The sequence below is a fragment of the Triturus cristatus genome, chromosome 5_1, assembly GCF_964204655.1.
Source record: "Triturus cristatus chromosome 5_1, aTriCri1.1, whole genome shotgun sequence".
Lineage (NCBI taxonomy): Eukaryota > Metazoa > Chordata > Amphibia > Caudata > Salamandridae > Triturus > Triturus cristatus.
Window position 1 is genome coordinate 134,236,480 of NC_140587.1, and position 25,797 is coordinate 134,262,276.

The following is a 25,797-nucleotide window of genomic DNA, read 5'->3' on the forward strand; positions in this document are numbered from 1 at the left end:
ATAAGCAAACACTCCCATCTGAACCTTTCAAGGTCTGACTTCTGTCCGTCTCTTTAAGGTAGAGTAGGACGCGGTTCTTCTCACTGGTAAATGTTGACCTCTCTCCCCTATTCCATCACATGGCACCTTGGCCTCTACACTCTCACAGTAATGTCGCCTCCTCAGGGTTCCGTTCCAAAGCTACCACCACAGATCAAAGCAGTTCCCAATGCAGTATTTTCCCAGCTGTCTCTGCTCTAGCCTGTCCTCCACTCCATCCCTGCGGACCATCAACAAATGGAGAAAAGGGCTCTTGCCAATTCAAGCCTTGCTGGTGCTAATGCCATGCATGCTGGTCTACTGGCATACTGGCAACTCAACCTGAAACAAATGGGACATTGATATGTATTAACAGGCAGAAAGTCACCACACTGTCTACCAGTGGCTGGAAATATTATGTCTCCTTTATAAGGCCATCCATGGCTACCTACTGCTTTACCTTGATGATAAGGTTACACCTCATGGCAACTTCAAGGGTAAAGCATCAAGCATTAGGTGGAAGGTTATTTTATGTCCGGGGAGCCAAACAAGTGAACATTCTACTAGGGGTGTTCTCTGCAGGATGAATCTTTGTATTTTTAGGAATTATCTCAAAAACGTATGTTTTAGCTAAATCATCTACAGACACATGGAGTAGACAGAACCAAGAGATGGCAGTTTGTGCTATATAAATATTCACGCCGTCTAACTCATCAAACTACTGAGAACGGGACTGGCGGAGAAGAGTGAATGGGGTAATTCGCCATCAAAAAGAGAGACACTCCTCTCATCATTAATCCATGATGAATTTAGTAATGATGTCTAAGCTGTTTATCCCCTACCCCAAGAGATGGGGTGTCTAAGCTGTTTAACCCCCAAGAGACGGGGGGAGGGTCACAGGGGCATTATGCTCCGGAACAGGCCCTGTGTTCCTGCTCTTTCTCCAGCATCGAATTATAGATTTTAAAAGCAATACTGGCATTTGTCTATAAATATTTATTACTGTGGCGAGGAGGCTTACATAGGAAATTCCCCTAAGTGCCAATAGATGCTATATACAAATGTAGGGAGTGGAACTACCTGTTCTCTTTACCTAGAGTACAGTGTTTATAGGCTTGGGCGGAATTATAATTTAGCTTGCGGATTTTGAGGAATTTGGGTAACTCTGCATAATGCTTGTAACATGGAGTTCTTGAAAAATTCAGCCAATTGGTGTGTGGCCGAATTATTCTGCTGTTCGTGCCTCGCAGGAACAACAGGAGGCTCAACAGTGCACACCTGGTGTGAGATTTTCCAGCCCCTAGTATGATTTCCAGTCGCCATGGAACCTTCCGGTGCCTTTTTATAACACCAGTGGACGCAAGTGGTCACGATCAGACAGGGCTGCCATTCGAGTAGATTTGCTGCTGCTCGCGCAGATTCTCCACTCGAGCAGCAGCAAAGTCTACTCGAATGGCTGTGCGCTCGTGTGCAACGCATGGTGCAGACTTGTGCTGATGTTCAGCCCTGCTTTCTCCACCATCGCTAAATTGCAGCACACGCAGCATATTTTCCGCCCGTTTCTGGAATTCTACAGAATCTCAGACAGTTGCTCTGTAACTCCATTGAATTCCACGTTTTTGTGCTTTGAATCAGGTGCTCATGCTACCTGGCATAAATAGTAGAAGTGGGGCACCACATGTAGTTTTTACCTGGGACCCGAAACTATTTCTGGAAGCCCTGATGTTAGAATGAATAGTTGCCAGTTTCAGGTTAGTTTCACACGTTCATGGAAGGTCACTCATGTCTTCATGCAGTTCCATTGTAGCCCAGTCCTGGTACCAAACCAGCGCTGGCCGACGCACCGGACACGATGGTCCACCCTGTTCTCCGAGACAGGTTAGTCCAGGTGGGGAGGGATGCAGGAAGAGGCATCATAATAAGCAATAGACGCCTGTGCAAAGATCGGTTTGCTGACTCATTGACAGAGATGCCGCTGTGTCTCTGTGATTTATGCGCCTAATTACTAGCCCCTCTCATTTGACCAGGGAAGATGACCAGATTTTACATTTTGTGTCCATTGGTCCACATAGTCTGAGGCTGTTTCTAGCTGAGCATGTGGTGAGAAACAGCAAGACTCTTACTTAAGGTTAATTTCCTAAAATGTGCACCAATGGAGGGAAAATGTAATCTGAGCATCAACAGAGGGTTTCTATGCAAATGGTTGAATTGGCAAATAAATCACTGAAATGCAGATGTTACTCTGCAAGCAGAGATGCGTGCACCAATTTTTGCACAGGTACACGGTGCTTGTGGTACAGCCCTTGGTTAGTTCCAGCCCAAATGGGCAGATTTGAAGGTGTGAAGATGGCATCTTTCCTCAGTCAGACAGCAATAAAGTCATGGATGGAAATGCTTGAATGTATCTGAAACAGTGGTAATTACTCTGGTTGCATTCTAGTCCATGGGTTTTATTGGCTTGTCTGTGCCATTAAAGAAAGGGGCCAGCCACATGCACATCAGTCTTGGATCTTCCTCACTCACCTGGCCAGAAAGATCTTCCAGTGGAGTCTTACAAATGTTACATATTCCCCTTGGTTTATCAACATTTACCTTACAACCCCCCACAGAGGCGCAACTAGAGTAAAATTTCGGGGGGGCTAAGAAAACATTTCGGTGGGGGGCTGATTCTTCAAGCAAAAGGCAGAGTGGAGCTGCAGGGGCTCTAAGCTGGGGTGAAAACCATCAAAGCCTCGTTAACAAGCAAAAGGTCTTTTAAAGACCTGTGAAGTACTCGGGTGCGGCTGTGTGAGTGCCCGGGAAGCTGTCTCATCCCGGGCAGCCAAACACGACGGGGGGGCTGAAGCCCTTTGAGTCCAATGGGCGTTGCGCGCCTGACCCCCCATGCTCTTCAAGTGCAAGTTACTGAAGAGGTGCCTTGTATACATGTAATGCCAGCCATCATTTGGTGGATGTTACACATTTTCAGCAGTTGTCTCTTTCTAAATCTCCAAAGTCTTCAGTTGTCTCTTCCCAAATCCTTGACATCTTCAGAAGTTGTCTCTTCCCAAATCCTTGACATCTTCAGAAGTTGTCTCTACCCAAATCCCCAAAGTCTTCAGGACTTGTGTCTCTTTATGTAATTAAGAGTTCAGCCGTGCTCTTTCTACCCTTTGTACTTGTCACAAATGTCTTAACTTCTTTGGTTAGCCGGAAGAACGTTTGCTAGCAAGGGGCTCTGGGTCAATAAGTGTTTATGAAGTTTGCCACTCTTTTTGAGGCCTCCATTACGGCTCATTGATTTAAGAGTTGAGAGCATGAAGACAGTGAATCTAGAGCAGATTCTTGCACACTACAGTGAGGAGTATTGAACCCATTCAATATTTGCCGACACTATGCATCTATAATGTTAAGTATTGAATTTCTTGTTTCCTTCAAGCTGTCCTAACAATTGGAGTTTACACCTGTTTAGTGACCCATTTATATAATCATCTAATAGTGCAAACAAAAACATATTTAACTGCTCTCAAACCTTTATTGGGATGTCCGGGGTCAAATCTCTGGAATTGACTAGCCCAAGGAGGATACTAGAAATGCCAATTTTTAATTCAATTCAATATTATATACTACACTGTTCCTATTTAATACTGAGTAGGATCCATAGATTTTTCCGTACCACGTCAGAAAATTGGTCTAGGTGTAACGATATTAATGCTTGCCTTTAGCATATGTTTTGCTCTTCTGAATTTGGCACCTCACTGGTCCGGTGTTCTGCAACAAACAGATCACATCGCTGATATGGGTATCCCGGATACCCTTAAGATCTGCTGATTTGCCATACTTCTGCGCCCTAAGAAAATCAGAGAAGCAACTAGGGGGCATATTAACAAGGCGGCACTGTGAAATTATTGCCGCTTTTGCGTCCGTTTTTGGACGAAAAGCGGCGATAATTTCATCATCTTATCAGCAAAGACACGCTATTGCGTGTTTTGCTGACTTAGCCCCGTTTCCAGCACGCCTAACTTTGCATCGCTAATGAGATGCAAAGTAGGCGTGGCTGTGTAACCAACCAGAGGAAATATCGCGAAGGCAGCTTCGCGATATTAACAATGAAGTGTAGCGATATTTTAAATCGCGTTAAGTATGCCTTAACATAGGAATTTAACGTCTGTTAAATTCCTGACTAAGGCATACTTAACATGGGGGGTAGATTCTGTGGCTAAGACCACAGGCCCCATCATCTAGGATATCTCCGTTTTCCACCATGGAAAACGGCGATATCCACACTATCTCTGGAATTTTTTGCGCCTCGGCGATGCGTGTTGTTGATAATGCGCTAACCGGGCGATAAATTCCAGAGATAGCCGGCGCTAAATATGCAAGCGCTATGCGCGCTTTGTGATATTTATCGCCGGCCCTTGTTAATATGCCCCCAGGTTTGTAGACCTGGTCCTAGTACAAGCCAAACAGCAGATGGCACAGCAGAGGAACTGCGGGTATGCGCCGTCATTCAGTGGTGGAGGAAATAACTGGTGAAATGGACCAGCACGGAAGCCCAAATACTATCAGACTTGGCACAAAGTGGGGATAAAGTGTCCCACAAATAGATTTGGGATTTGCTCTTGCCAAGGATCCCGAAAGAAGATATTTGTCCCGCCTGTTATATAAGCTTGTGGTTGTCCGTGGTCAACAGTGGTTAGAGTTACCCTGCATCATCCTTGAAAAAGTTAAAGAAAATAAAAAAGTTGCCTAACTCTGCTAGTGCCAATGGGGCCCTTGCACATTTTTCTTCCTCGCTGTACCCTGTCGGTGTCCTCCTCTTTGCCATGGCGCCCCCTCCTCCTTCGCTTGATTGCTCTTCTACTGTTTTTTTCCCCTCGCTCCCCCCGTCGCTCCTTCAGAAGGCATCATGGATGTCCTGAGAAATCCATTGCGAAAGTAAATCATATTCACAATACATTTAAATATTCTGCACTGTATTTAGGTAAACAGCCATTACAACATGGTCATAGCCACGTGTGACCGTCACCACAAAGCCATTACCACGCATATGCCTTTATCATGCATGCCTTTACCACGCATGCTTTTACCACAAGCATGCATGATAAAGGCATATACGTGGTAATGGCTTCGTGGATTAAGTGCTTTAAATTAGTTTTTAGGGCTTAGCATTTAGGGGTTAGCGTTAGTGCTGTGGGGGCGTGGCCAAGTCTGTAATGATCTTCGAGGAACCCCATCGGAGTGTCTGTGGCTGGGGACCATCCTGACTCTAGGCGCAGGGGTCTTCAAACTGTGGGGCGCGACCCCCAGGGGGGCCGTGGAGCGATGCAAAGAGGGTCGCACCTTCCCAGTCACACTTCTGACCAGGCCCAAGGGCTTCAGCCCCCCCCACCTCTTCCCCCATCCTGTGTCTCAGCCCGGGCTGCTGCAGTGAAACTTGAGCTGCTGGGGGCTCAGCTGGGCAGTGTCTGGAGTCTTATCTCCGGCACCCCCGTGTTTTTCACAGGTCTTTAAAGACCATTTGCATTTTTACATGCCTTTGCAAACTGGTTACAGAGGCTTAGGTTTTTTTCCTGGTTCCAGTACTCCCTGGGTCCCAACTCAGCCTATTCCTTTCATTTGTATTTTACATTTACTGCTGTAGTGTGAGAATGCAGTTCAAGAAAAGGAATACAAAGTAGGCTTGCCAAAAGAAAAATGCCTGCCGTGTTTTGTTTAAAGAGCCTGCAAAGATCTCCTCTTGGTACTAAATAGACTTAGAAATAAAAAAGTATGTATGCATTCGTTATGTGACTTTTCTGTCTTTGTTATCTTTTATTATCAGTCATGGATCATTGAGGCAGCCCTAGAACACAATTAAAAGTGCTTTCTATTTATATTTGCTGTTGGAAGTATGCACAGATAAGTGCTGAAAATACCGCTTTAGGTGACTGCTTTTTTTTTGTACCGACTGGGCCATCAAAATAATCTGCTGGCAGCCCTAACCATAGGACTGGAAGTTTGTTACAGGATCAGCATATTATTTATTTCCTTCACCCTCGATCCCCGATTAATGCCGCAATAGTTTAACTTAGATCTTAAACTCTATACTCAATAACATGCTGAGTTGCTTCATGGGTCTGGGAATGCACCCTGCATTCAGACAACTCATTCCTCATTCTCGCCCTTCATTTTCACGCTCACCCTGCACCCACAGCGATCACAATGCACTCACACTGATCACCATGCACTCGCACTATTCACCCGCTCACCTTGCACTCACAGTGATCACTCTGCACTCACAATACACTTGTGCTGCTCACCCTATACCTCAACCTGCAGTCACACGAGTACACTACTCATCCTGCACTCATGTGACACTTCAATCACCTGTCCTCCTCACTACTCAATATGCAACTCACTCAAACAAGCCCATCAGTAATCATACATTCATTCATCCCATTCTGAACTTGCATCCGCACCCAAATTCATACGCCACCTCACTCACCCTGCAGTCACTCCTCTTGTCCTACTCTCACTGTTGCATCGCTCACCGTGCACTCACATGGGCACTCTTGTCACCCACGCAGTGCAGAGGGTTAATGTGCCTGCTACAAAGAATATGTACCATGCAGATCCCAGAAATGAGTGTGAGTAAACTATGAGTAGTGCTATAAAAAATGAAATGTTTGTCAGAAAGGTGCTATAGAGAGATGCGTTGCATTGTTGGTGAGTGCAGTGAAGGAATTCATGGAGAAGGAGGAAACGGGGGTGGGGCATCAAAAAAGACTGATGCACCGGGTGCGACCAGCGTTAGGACCAGCCCTGACTGGGAGTGTTAGCCCCCCCTCTGAAGTTCTGGTCTAGTGGCTCCCCTGCTTCTGCCTATTATTATTTACATTTGTAGTGCACTACTGTTACAAAAAGATGTCCTGGAGCTAATAACCATCTACTGCCTGAAGGCAAATGAGAAACACACAGAAGGAGAAGGAGAACCAGCCAAATGGGGTAACCTACAGAGCATAGAGAAAGGTTTTTACATCTTCCTAAAGGATAATAGATTCTTGGTGGAGCGAAGTGAAGGAGGGTGCACGTTCCATAACTGCGCGGCCTGCACCAAAACAGCGAGACAGACAATTCACGCCTTCTTGAATTAGGGAACAATAAGTAGAGCGGCACCTGCCGAGAGAAGCATACGGGTCCGACCCGTATGCTTGGTGATGAGAGGATGAGAGGTGACAGCAAGTAAGTGAGAGAATTAGATTGAAGAGGTCAGGGATGAGTAGAAATGTGAATTGCCGAAGAGAAGTGTGGACACACAAGAAGTGAGTGTGATCCAAAGGTGAGGGCTTCTGTTAGAACAAAGGGGAGATGTGAAAGAGGAATGGGGGGACTGCAGAGGTGTAAGATACAAATAGACAAAAATTTGAATGGAGAGACGAGGTGAATGAGAAGTGCTGAGGGGCACGGGAGGTGACAGGGCCAGAGAGGCCATGAGATAAATGTGTGAGACTGTTAGAGATGAGGGCAGTGAAAAGACAAAATGGCAAGAGGTGATTAAAGGTGAAGTGAGAGGTTGAATGGGGAGAATTCAGAAGTTGTAAAAAGGGGTGAAAGAAAATGGCCTGCAAAGTGAGAGAGGGATCCGGGCTTAGGAAAGGAGAGAGGGATGGAAGGGGGGGTGAGAGGAAAGCTGCATGGGTAAACTGCTTAACTCTGCACAAGACCCCCAGGGTTTTAAGGGACCCCTGCTACTCCCGTCCAGGGTCAGGTGAGCTTCTAATGTGACAGCACGTATTCCTGCAGAGTGGAAGGGCCTTCACAAAGGTTGACTTGAAATCTTTCTGATGATAATTGCTGTATTTTGGATATAAATGGGTACTGATTGGGTGAAATCTTTCCTCAGTGTTACTGTGTGTAACAAATGTGAAAATAATTAAGCAATGCTATCCCAAAATACGCGGCATCACATAACCTCATTTACATTTTCATCCCACGCGATTTAGTCAACAGGCCTATACATTTTTGTCAGGAGGGGGTCCTTACACCTCAAAATGTTGACAGGGGGGTCTCGGCATCCAAAAGTTTGAAGACCTCTGCTCTAGGGGGTGTGCGGTATGTAAATTAAGACTGACTGTGAGAAACTACTAAAATGGCGGCGGTCGCTGTCTGCACTGCTACTTTGGCGCAATGGAACGCATATATGCTGACACACTGTCCCCCACGGCCTGGAAGAACAAAGCAGCTAGAAAAAAACATACAAGTACAATTACGTACAATTTATTTGCTACAGTGATGAGAAAGGGGTATGGCAAACTTGCAGTCCCTGTGAGAAGCGAGGTCTTGGGAACGAGGCTGCGCTTGCGTGGACACTACACCTGGTAAAACACAACCTGAAACTAATGGTCTGAGAGTTATTACCACCGGAAGCGGTAATAGTAAAGCACACCAGGCACTGTTCAGTATGGCACTGTGCGGGTAAGTCTCACTGCAGGGATGCGTGGTGAGTGCATCAGCATGAGAGGGGAGTATAGGGGCGGGAGTGCATATCTGCCGCCTAAACTGCCACCGTGGCAGCCGTCCCTGAAATGGAGCAGATGAGCTGCCATGAGTGCAGCTTTCAGTGCTAGAAGTAGTATTGCACATACCACAATTTCATTTAAAAAGTTGCGTGGAAGTGGAATGCGTGGTTAGTGTGGGAATTGTAATGGCACTATCAATGTGTCCTGAAGCATGTGCGATGTAATGGTATGCATGGTAATGGGGTTCGTGGTAGTGGGTCATGCGTGGTAGTGTACTCGTTGTAAAGGCCAGCGTGATGAATGTGTGCGTTGTTCTATCATACTACCCTAAATGTACTTTTTCCAAATGAGTTTTCCAGATGTGATGTGATTCAATGCCACTGAGAGATGTAGGCCCAGAGTACTGTTTGTCACTGACTGTAAATCTAGCTGGCTCAGCTGTGCAAATAATAAAATGCTCGATTTCCCATGGAGCGATTGCTGTAAAATAGTTATTTCATTGTTCCAAGCTTAAAATTTAAACCAATGAAAACATACAAAAACATATAATAGTGTCTTGTTTCCTCCCACGACGAGCATTCTTCCACTGCTTTGTCAAACAGAGAGGAATACATGGGCAAGTTTTGTAAAAACCTCCGGGTCGGCGTGTCTGGGTGCAAAACTCCGACCTTCTTTCACTGCCCCTTACCAAGGACGGACAAAGAGCTATTACTCTGTTGGGCCGTCAGAGGTGTATGACGGTGGTGGAGATGGAGTAGTCTTTGCTGTGAACATACTGAAGGTCTCTGCCAAACACTAAATCAGGCCAAATCACTTTATTTTACAAGTAGCACACTACACCATAGGAGAGCATATGGTTGTATTTGTTGTGACCCTATGTAGGAAGTGCTTTGGTGTAGAATGTAAGGGCCAGAGAGGTTGTCCTTAGCTTGCCATGGGAAGTAACTGCAGTTCTAGCAGATACTGGGCCCTTTTTGATAAATGTAGTTTTCTTTTCACTATAATCTCTCAAACACTCATCTGGTCCTCCGAGGGACCTTGTTTTGTGCCGATGAGGGTTTGGACATATCCACTGAGGACCAGGAATTGGATAACCGACTTACAAGCTAGTAATTAAATTCATGTATATAACTCTAAAAACCACCAGGCTATACAAGTAAGAATTATTTCTACTAGTCTGAATCTTCTGAAGAAATTTAGCCAGACTAAAATCATGAAAACCAATAATTCTGTTAAGGCGATACAAAACAATAACATTAGTACCTGGTGTTTAGAGATTTCTCTATGCTGATCTCTCCTTGTCATTAACAAATAATTTGGAATGCACAATCAACTTGAGGAAACAGCGTCTATGGTTCAGTTAAGGTTTAGATTTTATCAAAAGTATTCAAAAGGACAAATACATCATTATTAAACATTTAAAGACTTATGAGTGCAGGTCAGTCTAACTAATTTGGGCTTGCCATAAAGTGACAAGGAGCTTCAGAAGTTCAGCAAGGACATGAGCCATGACAGCACATGAGCAGTGTCTCATCGAGAAAAAGTCCAAGATTGGCGCACACAGCATATCAGTCCATTATTCAGTTCGTATAAGATGATTGTCATGCGACATAAAAGAAGACACATATTCTAGAAATAGGTGATGCTGATCACGTATGTAATCAGATATTTGGGTATACGTAAACTTTCAAACATTGATCCTTTAGAAGCAGGCACATGAGTGAGTTCAAGAGGACAGTTTCCCATGGAAAATGTTCCCAAGGTATCAACTTTGTTGCAATCAGTCCTTGTGAGCGAGTGAGAACTCTTCTCGTAGGACAAAGTTTCGCTTCACATTGTAAGTTTGGGAAAACTTCTCACGAGTGTAAGACAAAGCAGGATCGGAAAATGCAGGCCTATATTAAAATAGATTTAAGAATATGCAGAATATAATGTATTGGAAATATACATTACATGGAAGGTTTCAATTTTCAATTTATAAGCATTAAGAATACATTATTGGGTGGGTTGCAAAACTCACATGTAACTATGACACATTACTGCATTTTCATAGTACCAACGTGCAAAATTATTTCTAATCATAAAATATTAATATTGTTTCAAATAGTTTACATTAGTACATGTATGGAGATTATAATCTGAAAGTTTCATGTCGTTTACACTCCAAATGGCTATGCAGCATCATTTTTGCTTTCTCGTTCGGTGCACAATTTCACATATGCAAATGAAGCAATTCAGAATGAAGCCCTTCAATATCACATCTAAAAATACCTAGGTTACATTAGATTTCATTAATTTCTTCACACACATCACAATTTCAATTAGGGGTGGGCGGAATTTGCGGAATTAACCTTCGCAAATTATCGCGAGAATGTTTAAAATTATCGCAAACAAGCAGAAATATCGCGAAGATGCGGAAGTTTTTTTCCGGCATGTTCGCGAGATTTTCTGCATGGTTGCGGGTCGCCAACTTACCCATGTGGTTGCTTGCGGGCGCGGCCATCTTGTTTTGAGTTGTTCTCGCGGTGCATGATCGCGAGAAGAAAGACGTGATCGCGCGACGCATGACGTCACTGCGGGCGCGAACTGTCGCGAGACAGCGCAAATGGCTAAAAACAATACAACATCTCATGGAGAACGCGACCGGATCAAGAAAACTTGTCGGCGAACGCAGGGATTCAGGTAAGGCGATCGCGCGCGCGCAAGAATGTATCATTTTACAGCGCGAGCAAGAAACAAATTATCGCCAAGCTGCGGAAACCGGAATTTTTGACATTTTCGCGCTCTCCGCGGAACGCAAAAATGTCAAATTATCGCAATTTCCGCGAACGGAACGAAATTTTTGCCCAGGCCTAATTTCAATGAGGATAGCTCGGAGTTTCGTAACACACGAATACATCACTCTATCATTCTAATACACATTGAAATAATATGCTATGGCTGGTTAATAAAATATTAATCAATATTTTTCAAATGAATATGAGTTCATCTGTTCTACAATTATCTGCATGCTTTCACAATGCAGTAACTAAGTTCTCTCACATTTATTGCTCAGGTTTGTTTAATGTGTAATTAGTGCACGTTTATGCATAGGTTACTCAAAATGTCTCATAATCGGTTTATGTGTCAAGTAGAGGTTCTAACAGCTTTTCAGCTGCATCGCTGCCGAGCAGTGAGATGGAGGTAGCGGTGCGAGAGGCATGCAAGATATAACTCTAATTAGCTGGTGGTTGTAATTTACTATCCTGCTTTGTGTTTCATGGTTTCTATTATACTAGAGGCAGGTGACAGAGCTAGGGATCGACCTGGATGGTTTGTTGTATAGATAGGGCAGGTGGGAGAAGGAGGGTGCAGGGTGTCTGAAACATACATGCAGCTCCGCAAACCTAGCAAAAGGGGCAACAGGGGTGCTGTGTGCGTGTAGACTGAAAAAAGGGGTTAATCGGGGAAGGCCTAGTAATCCAGGTGGCAACATGAACCAGGACGATATGCTGCCAGATGGGTAAAATGATGCCATATGGTCAAAAATGAGAGCTGGTGACATGAAGAGTAGCCATACACCTTCATAAAGGAAGGGATAATGCATACTGCTGTGCAGAACCACCTCCCTCCATGGACAGCTGCAATGTCAAATCTGCGGACTGCGACAGCCAGAGTGTCAGTCACATCCTAATCAGCTGTGCGGGACTGCCACACGTCTGGCGGCCGGTCCCAACACCACGAGGATGGCGGGTGGACTTAATGGACCCCTATGTAGGGTTAGGAACAGAGCCTGGCCTCAGTCTGTTTAGTTGGCAGTAGACAATTTTGTAGCCTTCAGCAGGTTATGGAAATAGCAGCATTTTATTACCTGTTTAGGGAGGTATACTCAAGAGTGTAGTGAACTACAGATAGTAGATGATATAGGGCCTGGTCTACTTCAGTAGAGTTTAGAGGATCTTTATTTAGAATTCTTTCTGGCAGAACATCTAGTCCGCTGTGTTGAAGTTACACACTGACTCTAACTTATGTTGGGTTCTGGTCGGACGTCTGCTCAGGAGTCTTCACCTCAAAAGATTGCGAGAGGTGTTTAGAAATGAAAATTTCCACAACTTCTGGCTTTTGACTTGCTGCACTTGGATAGTGTGTTGACTAAGATGGGAAGAGTCCCTCCCCAAAGTTTTCTGTAGGGGACCTCTAGTTTGGGAGTTTGGCATCTGGATTGGTTCCAACATTGGTTATGGTGCTTGGGCCCAGTAAACTCCCAGATCTTCCATGTATAGGTTTGTTTTAGTGAGACCGGAAGGAGGCAGTCAATGACATTGGTCGTGTACATACTGGATCAGTAAGCCAGGGGCATCATTGCTTCACTATTACAGTTGTGCCACCTCTGAAAGTGTAGTACTGTTGTACTTATTTACCCATATGACCTACATTTCAGGTGTCCTGACCTGTGACCTCAGCTCTTGGTCTTGGCTACAACGCCACAAATAGTGCAACGTGGTGAAACTTTGCCACAATTTGTTATCATGAAATTTTTGCTTATTCGTGACATGCATATGGCAATTTATTCACGATAAACATATGGTTATTTATTAGTGATGTGCATATGTTTATTTATAAGTGACATGCATGTGGTTACTTATTCGTGAGATGCATATGGTTATTTATTTGTGACATGCATATGGTTATTTATTTCTGACATCCATTTGGTTATTTAAACGTGACATGCATATGGTTACTTATTCATGAGATGCATATGGTTATTTATTTGTGACATCCATTTGGTTATTTAAACGTGACACGCATATGGTTACTTATTCATGAGATGCATATGGTTATTTATTTGTGACATGTATATGGTTATTTATTTGTGATATGCATATGGTTATTTATTCGTGGCATGCATATGGTTATTTAGTCTTGACATGCATGTGGTTATTTATTTGAGATACCCATAAGCTATTTATTTTTTATATGCATATGTTTATTTACTTGTGCTATGCTTATGGTTATTCTTGATATGCATATGGTTGTTTATTCGAGACATGCTTGTGGTTATTTATTCGTGTTTTGCAAATGGTGATTTGTTCGTGATATGCTTCTGGTTTTGTTTGTGATATGCTTCTGGTTTTGTTCGTGATATGGTCATTTATTCATGATATGCAAATGGTCATTTATTCGTGATATCCATATTATCCATATGTTTATTTATTCATGACATGAATATAGTTATCTATTCGTGACATGCATATGGTTATTTACTTGTGATATGCTTAGGGTTATTTATTTGCAACATGTATATAGTTATTTATTCATGACTTGCATATGGCCATTTATTCGAATATGCTTATGGATATTTATTCATGATATGCATATGGTAATTTATTTGTGATATCCATATGTTTATTTATTCGTGACATGCATATGGTTATTTATTCATGACATGCATACGGTTATTTATTCGTGAAATTAATATGGTTATTTAATCGTGACATGCTTATGTATTCGTGATATGCATAGGTTTATTTATTAGTGATATGCATATGGTCATTTATTTGTGACATGCATGTGGTTATTTATTTGTGATATGCATAGGTTTATTTATTCGCAACATGTATATAGTTATTTATTCATGTCTTGCATATGGCCATTTATTAGCAACATGCTTATGGTTATTTATTCATGATATGCATATGGTAATTTATTCGTGATATCCATATGTTTATTTATTCGTGACATGCTTATGGTTATTTATTTGGGACATGCTTATGTATTTGTTAAATGCGTAGATTTATTTATTAGTGATATGCATATGGTCATTTATTCGTGACATGCATAGGTTTATTTATTTGTGATATGCATATGGTTATTTATTCGTGAGATGCATAGGGTTATATATTTGTGTCATGCATATTGTTATTTATTTGTGACATGCATACGGTTATTTATTCGTGAGATGCATAGGGTTATATATTTGTGTCATGCATATTGTTATTTATTTGTGACATGCATACGGTTATTTATTCGTGAGATGCATAGGGTTATATATTTGTGTCATGCATATTGTTATTTATTTGTGACATGCATACGGTTATTTATTCATGAGATGCATAGGGTTATTTATTTGTGACATGCATATTGTTATTTATTTGTGACATGCATACGGTTATTTATTCATGAGATGCATAGGGTTATATATTTGTGTCATGCATATTGTTATTTATTTGTGACATGCATACGGTTATTTATTCGTGAGATGCATAGGGTTATATATTTGTGTCATGCATATTGTTATTTATTTGTGACATGCATACGGTTATTTATTCATGAGATGCATAGGGTTATTTATTTGTGACATGCATACGGTTATTTATTTGTGACATGCATACGGTTATTTATTCATGAGATGCATAGGGTTATTTATTTGTGACATGCATACGGTTATTTATTTGTGATATGCTTATGGTTATTTATTTGTGATATGCTTATGGTTATTTATTTGTGATATGCTTATGGTTATTTATTTGTGATATGCATAAATAAGGTCCTTGATTTAGTTCTGTGCTCTATATGTACTGGCCGCAAAACAGAATGGTTTCTTGTTGTCACCATTTTGTTTTACCTTTAGCTTTCTCATGTAAGTTTCTTTTACATGTTTCATTCAAAAAACAATTTCCAAACACATTGGGAAACAAGAACTTGCATTTCACACTTTTTCTACCATGCAACAGGAGAACAAAATCAAGGGTTGAGTAAGCTACAGTCGCAGAAGGAGATTGTTTTGCTGAGACTATCTTGAAAGGACAGATGAGCTAACACCCATGAATCCCAGGAATAGCTGCTTAATTGACACTGCTGGCTGTTAAGGTTGCGCGACTGCTACATGCGCTAATCCTTTTAATCTCACATATTTTAAATAGTATGTAAATTGTGCACAGTTCCTGCTGTTCAGGACAATTTTAATACCACTCATGCTCTTACCTGCTGGTCGTTGTTTTCTCCCCGTTCCACCGCAGCTTGTGCTGTTTGAGTGGAGGGAGCTCGAACACGTCCTGGTATTCCTCACTTCCGGCGGCACATTTAGCGGTGCCATTTTAGCTGAATGTCGGTCTAGTCTTCCCCTGATCGGTTGCCAACTGTCTGCCCCCCTCTGTGCCTGACCGGGACCGGGGGCCATGACCCCTGGGACAAACAGGGCACTCAGACTATGTTACTCCACTAACCAACTAATGGCTTGCCGCAATCCACTGCTCCCCGATTGTACCCTATTACATCTCGAGGACGAGGGAAAAAAATGTTTATGCTGCGGCTTCTCTTTTACCGTAACCCCGGGATATAAATCTACTCCAGTGGTCATTAAACAAACAATTCCTTCTCATAACTATGTCACCCTAGATAACAAGGACTTTTCTTTCCTTAGCACTAACTGCTGCTCTCTTCCCGAGTATAAAGACGACATTTTCGATGTTTTGGTCAATAAACAACCAGATGCCATATTTCTTACGGAGACATGTCTGCACGAGAGCTCTGGCCCTGACATTGCGGCCGCTCTGCGCCTCACTACGCCATAGTTAGGAAAGATAGGGGCTCCAAGATAGATGGGGGCATTGCTATCGTTTTTAAAAAAGAGTACCACTGCATCTTTGAAGACTTACTCTTTAGGAACTGTGAGGCATCATTATTCAAGTTGGCCCCCTACCCCTAAGTTTACCTTCTCTGGGATACTTGTGTACCGCTCTCCTGGGACATCTGCTCCTTGGGCCTAATCATTCCCTGGTCTGATCACCCCTTTGCTTATGAATACTGCAAATTTCTCTATTTTGAATGATCTTAATTTGCAGCTGGAAGATCCGACATGTAATATCAGTGCTACTTTTATCTCTGATTTGGCAGCTATGAACATTGAATTGCATAATTCGACCCCACACATGTGGCGGGCCACTTATTAGATCCTATCTTTTCCAGTTTATCTAACATTCATTGCTCTCCAGCTCTTCGTTTATGCTGGTCAGATCACTTTGCTATGGGCTTTCGTTTGGAATCTTCAGCAAGCTCTTTGTCTGCTAATCCTACTTTTAGGAAACCAACAAGAAACTGGAAAAAATTAGATATGGTAACTTTAAATAAAATTTTGTCCTCAAATACTCCAATCTGTAAACAAATGTTGGGTACTCTCTCTGGTACCGTACAAAAGTGGCTTCTTAATGAAATTGACATCTGTCTCCCTCTTTCCCTAAAAAGGGTTACCAAACATCGTCCTCCAGCGCCCTGGTTCACTGGAAAACTAAAAATAGAGAAGGCCAAATGTAAGGTGCAGGAAAGATGTTGGAGGAGGAATTATGCATCGGACTCCAAAATTGCTTATAAAAGGGCAAAAAAGAATACCATAATCTTTGCAAGTCTGCTCGTGCGGAGTATGTATCAGCAACCATTTTTGCTGCTCTGAAACATTATTTAGCATGGTCAAGGAACTTTCTGGTTCCGAAACCCAATCTAGGCCACCTTCGCTAAATAATCGGTAATGTGAAGATCTAGCGACTTTCTTTCTTCAGAAAGTAGAGAAAATATACTTTGAAATAATGAGTTTGCAGCGTAACATTTCCCCTCCATTGCAAATTGTGAATTCCCTCCAACTAGCATCTGCACTGTTCTCAGTCGACAATACCTAATTTGACCCGGATAGGGTGCCTTGTGTACCTATAAACAAACTGGTTACATGGCCCCTATTAAACATGGACTCTTTTAAATGTCTTCTAGACAGTGTCAAATCAGGTTCTCCCAGGGACCCTCTCCCTATTTCTGTGCTCAAGCAGCTTGAGCCGTCATCATTGCTGGTAATTATGGACCTCTTGAAAGCCTATAGTTCCACCAGAATGGTGCTCCCCCTTCTGAAGAAGGCCAACGCGGACCCCGATTTACCCTCTAGTTACCGGCCTATTTCTCTGTTACCGGCCTTCTCCAAGATTTTAGAGAAGCACATTTACTCACAGCTGTCCAATTTTGTAGAGTCACAAAAATTTCTTCAGTCTTCCCAATCGGGCTTTAGAGCCGGCTTTTCAACTGAAACAACTCTTCTTGGGTTCACGAAAAGACTGCGTCGCCACCTGGATTCTGGAGATACCGTGGCTCTTATATTGCTTGATTTAAGCGCAGCTTTCGACACGGTGTCTCACACCATGTTAGTGGAAACTTTAAGATCATTGGGCATCTGTGGCTCAGCTCTCAATCGGCTAATTTCATTTCTTGCCAATCGGACCTTCCAAGTCTTTTCTCCAACGGCCAGTTCCGATACCCATTCTTCACCCTATAGGGTACCTCAGGGCTCCATTCTTAGCCCGCTACTATTCAATCTGTATGTCAGACCTTTGGCTGATGTTTCTGAAGAAGCTGGGTTGTCCTTGTTCTCTTACGCGGATGACACCCAGATTATCTTGTCTCTTTCAGTGGAGAGTGCGGCTGAGATTTCCCCCCTCCAGTTGGGCTTGGGTAAAATTACCTCATGGATTCAGGCGAATTACATTAAGCTCAACGGAGAGAAGACTGAGGTTCTGATTTTAGGGGAAAACAAGGATCTCTGGGGCCCCCAACACTGGCCTAGTGAGATGGGTGTTCTTCCTCTGTCCTCCTGAGAAGTGCATAACTTGGGTGTCATCATCGATGATTCACTAACTATGCAACATCAAGCTGTTAAGGTAGCCACCACATGTTTTACCATCTTGAAATGTCTCAAAAAGATTATTTGGATGCTGCCGGAGCATACCCAGAGAACAGTAGTCCAGTCGCTTGTCACCTCTAGACTGGACTATGGTAACATTCTTTATCTGGGGACCAATAAGGAGGTGACTCGTAGGCTGCAGATGGTTCAGAACTCTGCCGCAAGATTGCTATGCCAGGTTCCTAGAGCTATCTCTGTTTCCGGTTACATGCGGGACCTGCACTGGCTCGGGGTAGAGAACAGAATTCAGTTCAAAGCCCTGAGCTATATGTTCAAAATCAAAATAGGTGTGACCCCTCAGTATCTGCAGACTTTGGTTTGCCCCTATGTGCCTCCTCGTTGTCTTCGCTCATCAAACCAAGTGAAATTTTCTGTGCCTAGAGTCAAACTATCCCGTATGGGTGGTCGATCGTTTGCATATTTTGGTCCCTCCCTATGGATCTCCCTCCCTTCATCAATTCGGAATGAAACGGTGTATGTCCAATTCCGTAAATCCTTAAAAACCTGGCTATTCAACCAATAATCATTAAGCTGTTATCTATTCCTTGGCCTGGTCGGTGCCGGGAAACCCTGTTTGGGTAGCTGTTGCGCCTTAAAAATTTAATTAATAATAATAATAATAATCTGGACTGCGAAGAATATGATGGCAGAGCTCTGAGCAGACCACGTAAGAGAGCTACAGGGTTTCTGTGGGACACTGTCTTATTCATGCAGCATCAGGCTAATGGCCGTAAAGCCGTCTCCTGATGCACATCATAGCTTTCCCCATCTCATGTACTCCAGGAAAGGCAGCCAGAGGGTCATAGCAGAGGCACAGGCACAAAGGCTGTCCCTCCAAAAGAAACAGGGAATTGCAGAAGGAATCTCCACCAGAGAGAGACCTGAGGTCCAAAGCCAACGCAGACACCCTGGATCGGGTGCAGACGCTCACCCTTAGCCAGAAACAAGGCATGAAAGGGGTAGAGGGCCATCCATACAACTCAAATAAAAAAATGTAACTCCAAAACCGTGGGTCGACGCATCCCCTGATAGCAACAGCAAAATTCCAGGGGTATCAAAACATTTCCTTTGGTCCTGTGACACCATGCCCTTTGACCTTGATGATATCATAAGAGCAATACAGTATGTGAGCATGCCAAATGAACTTGCCAGGTACAATATAAAGAAAGATTAAAAGCTTGATATTATTGCATAACTTCAAAATCCAACCAAAGCGCCTGGAAGGCAGGCTTAGGAGTCACAGGTGAACAGCTCTTTGGTGCCCACTGGCAGCTAGAGGAGGTATCAGAAGCTGCAGCCCTCCTACCGAGGCCCACCTTGAAACCACTGGATGCCCTGCGACCTTTTGAAGGTACTCAGATAACATTCCGGTAAGCAAACCATTGGCAAAGTCCACCTTTATTGTTAAAAGCAAACCCCCGACAGCCACATGGAGATCAGGTGCAGTGCCCATGCGCACATGCAAGGTTTATTAAAGTTTCAGGAAGAAAGTGACGTGTTCATAAAGATAATGTCAGGATTTGGACCCACATGTGTGTTTTTTACACTAGTTACAGACAACTTTAGTTGTGTGGGGACATCATGTTACCCATGCCTTTGAAAGGAACATGTAGTAAGTGATACAGAGAGAGTAGGCTTGGGGTCCGCCCACTTCAGCTCTTGACTTTCATGTTTTTTTGATAGACTGATAATGCATAGATTCGCAGTCCATCAAGGAAAGGGCATTTGCGGTCTGTGATATTGTCCCATTTCTTTTTGTCGCGGTGGTCGTGTTGTTGCATAACCAGCATGGCTCAAAATACAGAATCAGAGTTTCTTCAATGTATTTACTTTACTGATATGACAATTTTTATCATTTTACTCCAGCTCAAACCGCCCTCTTGCACAGTTGTAGAATTCGTGTCATAGCTGACATGACATTGCCAATTCTTTATTTCATTAATGTGGGATCGAAATCATAACATATTTTATTATTTTATACATTCAACATAGTTCTAAAGCATGTCCTTCACCCGTAGGTAGTAGAACCTTACACAAATAATATACAAAATGTAATAAAATGTTATACATACAATAGAAATGTAAAAAAAATCATTACAGCCATGGAAAAACAAAAATGCAATTTAAAACTGATACAAACAAAAAGCATAAAAAATAAGTGATATAGAAAATAAAGCTTAGAATAGAAATGTGTCCTCTTTCCGTTTTAGGCACCTCCTAGCTCAACACACCAGGACGTCAAGGCAACAGCCGCTGTGTACCATCAGGTAGGAATCTACTTTGGGGTTAGATTGAAATCTCTGTGTTGATGTTCCTCTTCACTTGTGAGCTCTTCAGTCTGATTCCTGGTGGACACCCTAAAAAAAAGGAAAAAATAACCAGGATGCTAATTGTATGGCGAGAGCGTTGATGGCCGCCAGTCAACACATGATCACGTGATGGCGCGCAGACACTGCCTGAATGTATTGTGTACTTGTGTCCTCCTGCTGAGAGATGAACCTATGTGGGACATTTTTAAAACTGTGTTTGTGTCCATTGATAGGGTGATGGAAGTGTGAGCAGATTCACTTCTGCAAGTGTGCATAGAAGATAAGCTGGCATTGCAGAGTCTGGCCAGGGCATCCGACTTTCATCCCATAATACCAGTGATTGAGGCAAACGGAGTTTCCTCCTTTAACCCCTTCCCCGCTCATGACGGAACCGTTCCGTCATGAGCCACGGTTGAGCTGTGCTCATGACGGAACGGTTCCGTCATGACACGCCCGTTGGCGGCCGCTCCGCCTGCGCGGCGCTGTTTCCCCGCCTGTGCGGGGGGACAACGCAAATGGGCGGAGTCATGACGGAACCGTTCCGTCATGAGCACAGCTCAACTGTGGCTCATGACGGAGCGGCTCCGTCATGAGCACAGGCCCACCGCGCTGCCCCCCTGCCCCCCCCAGCGCTGCAGCGGAATGTCCGCAGCAGCGAAGGGGTTAAGAAGGCCCCATTCCTTACTTCTCTGATGTTGTTGCCAAATATTGCAGCAGTTCAGGCCCTATATACGGTTCTGAGGTCGCTAAAAGCCTCTCATGTCAATATGCTTGAGTAGATCTGATCCACCGACGGGGATGCTGAAAGGGTTTACTTCAAATTGGTGGATTGTGGAAGAAGGAGCTCAGGTCGCCATGGGGATTATTAATTTCACTGTTGGGAAAATAGACATTTGCACTTGCTTGGATATTTCCACAGGAGCTCATTTTTTTGGAGAAAGTAAAAGTTTGCAAACAAACAGTAAAACAACCATAACATCTGAAATTGTGATCTTAGACATCCAGCCGGGGAGGAAGTTAGGGGCATATTTACAAGGCAGCGATAGAAAATTATGGCCGCTTTTGCGGCCGGTTTAATTTTATCGCCTAATTAGCAAGGTCACGCTAACGCGTGAAACCTTGCATTAGCGCACCTATTCTTAACGCCCAGCTTTGCATCTCTAAAGAGATGCAAAGTGGGCGTTCCTGACGTGGCATGACAGGAGCAATGTCGCTAAGCGACATTTCTCCTATCATCAAGCTCCACGCTATGAAGCATAGCGGCAGGAAAAGTAGCGATAACCCCTGTTATCGCTACTTTCCTTACGCCTGCTTCAGGACTGACTTAGCCATGATATCCTATGGAAGGTGGATATCATGGCTAAGTTTGTGAGCCCCTATCAACAAGATAACGCCACATTATGTGAGATTATCGCTGGGTTTCCAGCGATAATCTCACGTTAGGCAGTTAGCGCTAGTATTTTCATCGCTTTTGAGATAAGTGTTGCTAATAACACGCTATCTCAGCGATAAAAATCCACGCTAGCCGGTGATAATTATCCTAGCGCTAAGTGCGCTTAGCGATAATTATCGCCGGTTGTTGTTGATATGCCCCTTAATTAGTGCGATGTTAAGTCATCATCCTAATAATAACTCTATTGAATAGATGAATGAATGTATGAGGATCATTTATAAAGTGTGTAGTTACTCTTTGGAACATTCACGGCGCTACAAAACTAACAGAAGTCCCAGCCATAAACCAGTTAAGATGAAGCAAACAGCCAGGCTTTCAACAGCTTGCAAAACTGCAGCTCAGTGCTAGTGCTTCGAAGATCTGCCAGGAGCTTGCTCCAGGCTCACTTGACCCATTATAAAAAGGAGCCGCCTCCTTCCTTTCCTAATGTGCCTAAACTTTGGAACCACAGACAAGTGTGTGAGATGAGCGCAATGCTCTTGGTGGAAGATAATGTTTGAACATATCTGACACTGGGGACCCGAGGGCTAAAAGGCCCTGTGAGCCAGCACCAGGGATTTGAAAAGGATCCTATTCTATACTGGCAGACAACGCAGAGTCCTGAGATGGTACGAGGCGGATGCGCGTAGAGGGATTTTCAATATCAAATGTGCAGCTGAGTTCTGCACAACTTGTACTCATTTTATCTAGCTGCCAGGAAGACCCAGATACTAGACATTAGAGTAGTCCAAAACTAGAGGTAATAAGTACATGGACCACTATCTCTGAGTGTGCAATGAGAGCAGAAAAACACATCTTTTGAGGGAGCAGAGCAAAACACGAATCCAACAACGAAGATACCTAGGGTCAAAACAAAAGCTTGTTATCAAATGTAACCTGCAGGTTAGGTTCTTAGCTACTATGGCCAGCTGAGGGCGATAGCGACCTGTGGATCGAGGGAGATAGCCATTATCAGGCCAGAAGTTCTCCCACCACCTAAATGACATTGTTATCTGAATTGCATTTGAGGATAGTTACACACATCTATTCCGATCGGCCACTAAAGAGGCTCGTGAACCAAAGCCGACCCCTTGTCGAGTAGGAGGACCGATTGTGCACCATCCGCATAATAGACCAATTTAAAACCAAAAGATTCCAGGAGGGGCAAAGGGGACATATAGATATTAAATAGAGTGGGGCTCAAAGATGATCCTTGTGACACCCCAAAGACTAGGACTTTGGGGGTGGTGGAGAAAAGTGCCATCCAGACTGTGTGTCATCTATTCTCCCAAAAATGCTTAATCTAACCTAGTTCCTGGCTCCCAACACCAATACCCACAAGGCATTGCAGAAGATTGGAATGGGAGATGGTATCAAACATCGCTGATAGGTCATGTGGTATCTGGTCAGCGTTTCTCCCGTGGCCCTGTGTTATTTTGATGAACTCAGACACTTCCAAAAGAGCCGTCTCAGTGCTGTGCCGGGGAGAATGTCCGAATGACTGGGATGCAGCAAACTTTACTGCTCAAGAAAATCTGAGAGCTGATTGTTGATCAGCTTCTCAAGAACCTTGATTGCCAGCAGTAATTAAATAGGTCTTAAGTTGGATAAGTTGGGATCTGCTGTCTTGTTTGTTTTTATCAGAACAACCATTTTATCCTGTTTCCAAATAGATTGAACCATAGCAAAAGAGAGAGAGGCATTACTTCCTGCAATGCCATTGCGAGAACCCAGGGCGGTCAGTTATCATCAGGGGACACTGATGTACTGGTCAAATTGTTGTCAAACAGAGAAGAGAAGTAAGAGGTGTAGGCTTGTCCAGTAATATGATTTCCAGTATGAAACCCTGTAGGAAGTTTAAATACAGCCTTTTATACCCTCTCCGAATGTCAAAATTTGAAGTCCTTTTAGGCATTTTGCCTGGATCTCAAGCGTGGGCTAAAATGCTGACGATCAATCTGAAGGTTTGAAATACATAAATACGCAATAGGCGTGGCAATTAAACAGACACTTTTTGCTTGATGTGGGATCAGTGCCCATCATGATTGCCTTGTAGGTAATGTTTCCTCAGAACACACCATTCTTTTTTTTTTTTTGTTGCAACATGTGTTTGTTGGGGTTTTAAAAATATAAGCAAGGGAAACAGCTTGGCTGTGAAGGGTGATACTCCATGTGTAGGGATCTGGAGGCCATGTTAGGGAAGAGCTGAGCCATCAGCACTAAGGAAGGAACCCCAGATTGCCTCAAAGGCTTTCATGTTGTTGTTGAGCTTGTACGTTGTGCACTCATGAGTGGCTATTCTGTGGGGTTCTATGCTCCATTCATTGGAGGTGGGAGCTGTGGGCTGCCTCCAATGCCACAGCATGCAACGCTTTGCTATGGCGAGGGCGGTCACAATCCACCTGTATTTGTGGGAGGTGAGGTCCGGAAGGTCAGAGGTGCTGTGACGGATAGTGAGGTGAGACAAGGAGGGGACCGGGAAGGGTAGTGACAGTGGTGCAGAGACCATGTATTCACCCACTTGGTCTCAAGAGACAGACATGCCCGAGGAGGTGGAACAGATCACAACGGTGCGTGTCGCATCTCCAGCATCAGCCATGGGGAAGCAGCTTGGCTCTCTTGAGTTTCCACAGCAGCTACCCTTCCAAGCCGCCACCGTCAATGCCAAAACTGGGTTAGAAGACACTGTGCCATAGGAGGGAGATTTGTGTGGTGACAGGGGTGTGGAAGGAACACCAAACAATTGATGTTCCAGCCATCTCCAGAAAGGAACTCCCCAAAGGGGAACCAAATGAGGCACCACTTGAGAGGGCTGGAACACCAGATAATAAGAATTCAGGTGGGGCAATCATAGTCCACCAGCATCCATGTCTGTCCTGAGATGGGTCGCCCGAAGCCTGGGCTTGTGGCCACTCCGGATGTAAGCGCGGATATCCATGTCTATGGTTGCAAGGAGGATCCGCGGTATACGTAGAGGTAACATCCCGGACAGACAGTTGAAACAAGGAGCGACAGTTATCTTAATTGTCTGCACCCTGCCCCATGGGGAGGGATGCAGAAGGGACCACTTTGTATGATCTAGCAGTGGGAGCAGATTATCCTCCACCATACAGGTTGATATTAACACCCAGGTAAGTAAGACCAGTCAAGACCCACTCTATAGGGTAGTCGTCGATACAGGCTGCGGTTGTCGAACGGGACACAGGGAGGGACTTGCTCTTGGGCCAGTTGATTTTGTACCCTGAACCCCGGGAAAAGTTATCTATGTGCGACATGGCAGCTGCTATTGATGTCTAGGGACAGCACAAAAGCATCAAAATATCCCCCACATATAGAAGTGCCTTAACATCTCCTACAGCAGTGGGGATGCGTATCACTCCCAGCGATTTCTGGATCGCAGCCTCCTGCAGCTCCAGGGCAATGAGCAACAGAAGAGGGCAGAGAGGGCAACTCTGGGGGGGTCCCATATTCCACCAGGAAGGAGCTTGACATAAGTCTGCAGCAATAAACCATGGCCTCCATGGTGGCATTAAAGGAGACGCACCTCCCAAATAAAATCTGCCTCCAAACCTATATGGGACAAGAAGTGTAAAAGATAACAGTCAACACAGTCAAACGCCTATTCAGTGTCCAGGGAGAGCAGCAGAAATTCGGAGGGGTCATTCTTTGTCTGCCACAGCAGGTGGGACGGAAATCGTAGATGGTCTCGGGAGCTGTGGCCTGGGACGAGGCCCACCTGGGACTCCTGGATCGGGAGGGATATGGCTTTGCTCAAGCGGGTGGCCAATACCTTGGCTAGAACTTTCCTTTTGGTGTTAAGCAGTGAAATCGAGCGGTAGCTGATGCAGGGGATCTTTACTA

General features: G+C 43.9%; 1 protein-coding gene across 1 annotated transcript in view; it reads right to left on the minus strand.

The window, feature by feature from the left end:
• Nucleotides 1-15,494, minus strand: part of LOC146830404 (alanine aminotransferase 2-like) — a 250,388-nt gene extending 234,894 nt beyond the window's left edge. The window contains exon 1 of the mRNA XM_085604581.1: nt 15,462-15,494. The gene's annotated coding sequence lies outside the window, so the exon portion shown is untranslated. The remainder of the gene's footprint in view (nt 1-15,461) is intronic.
• Between the last annotated feature and the right edge of the window lie 10,303 nt (nt 15,495-25,797).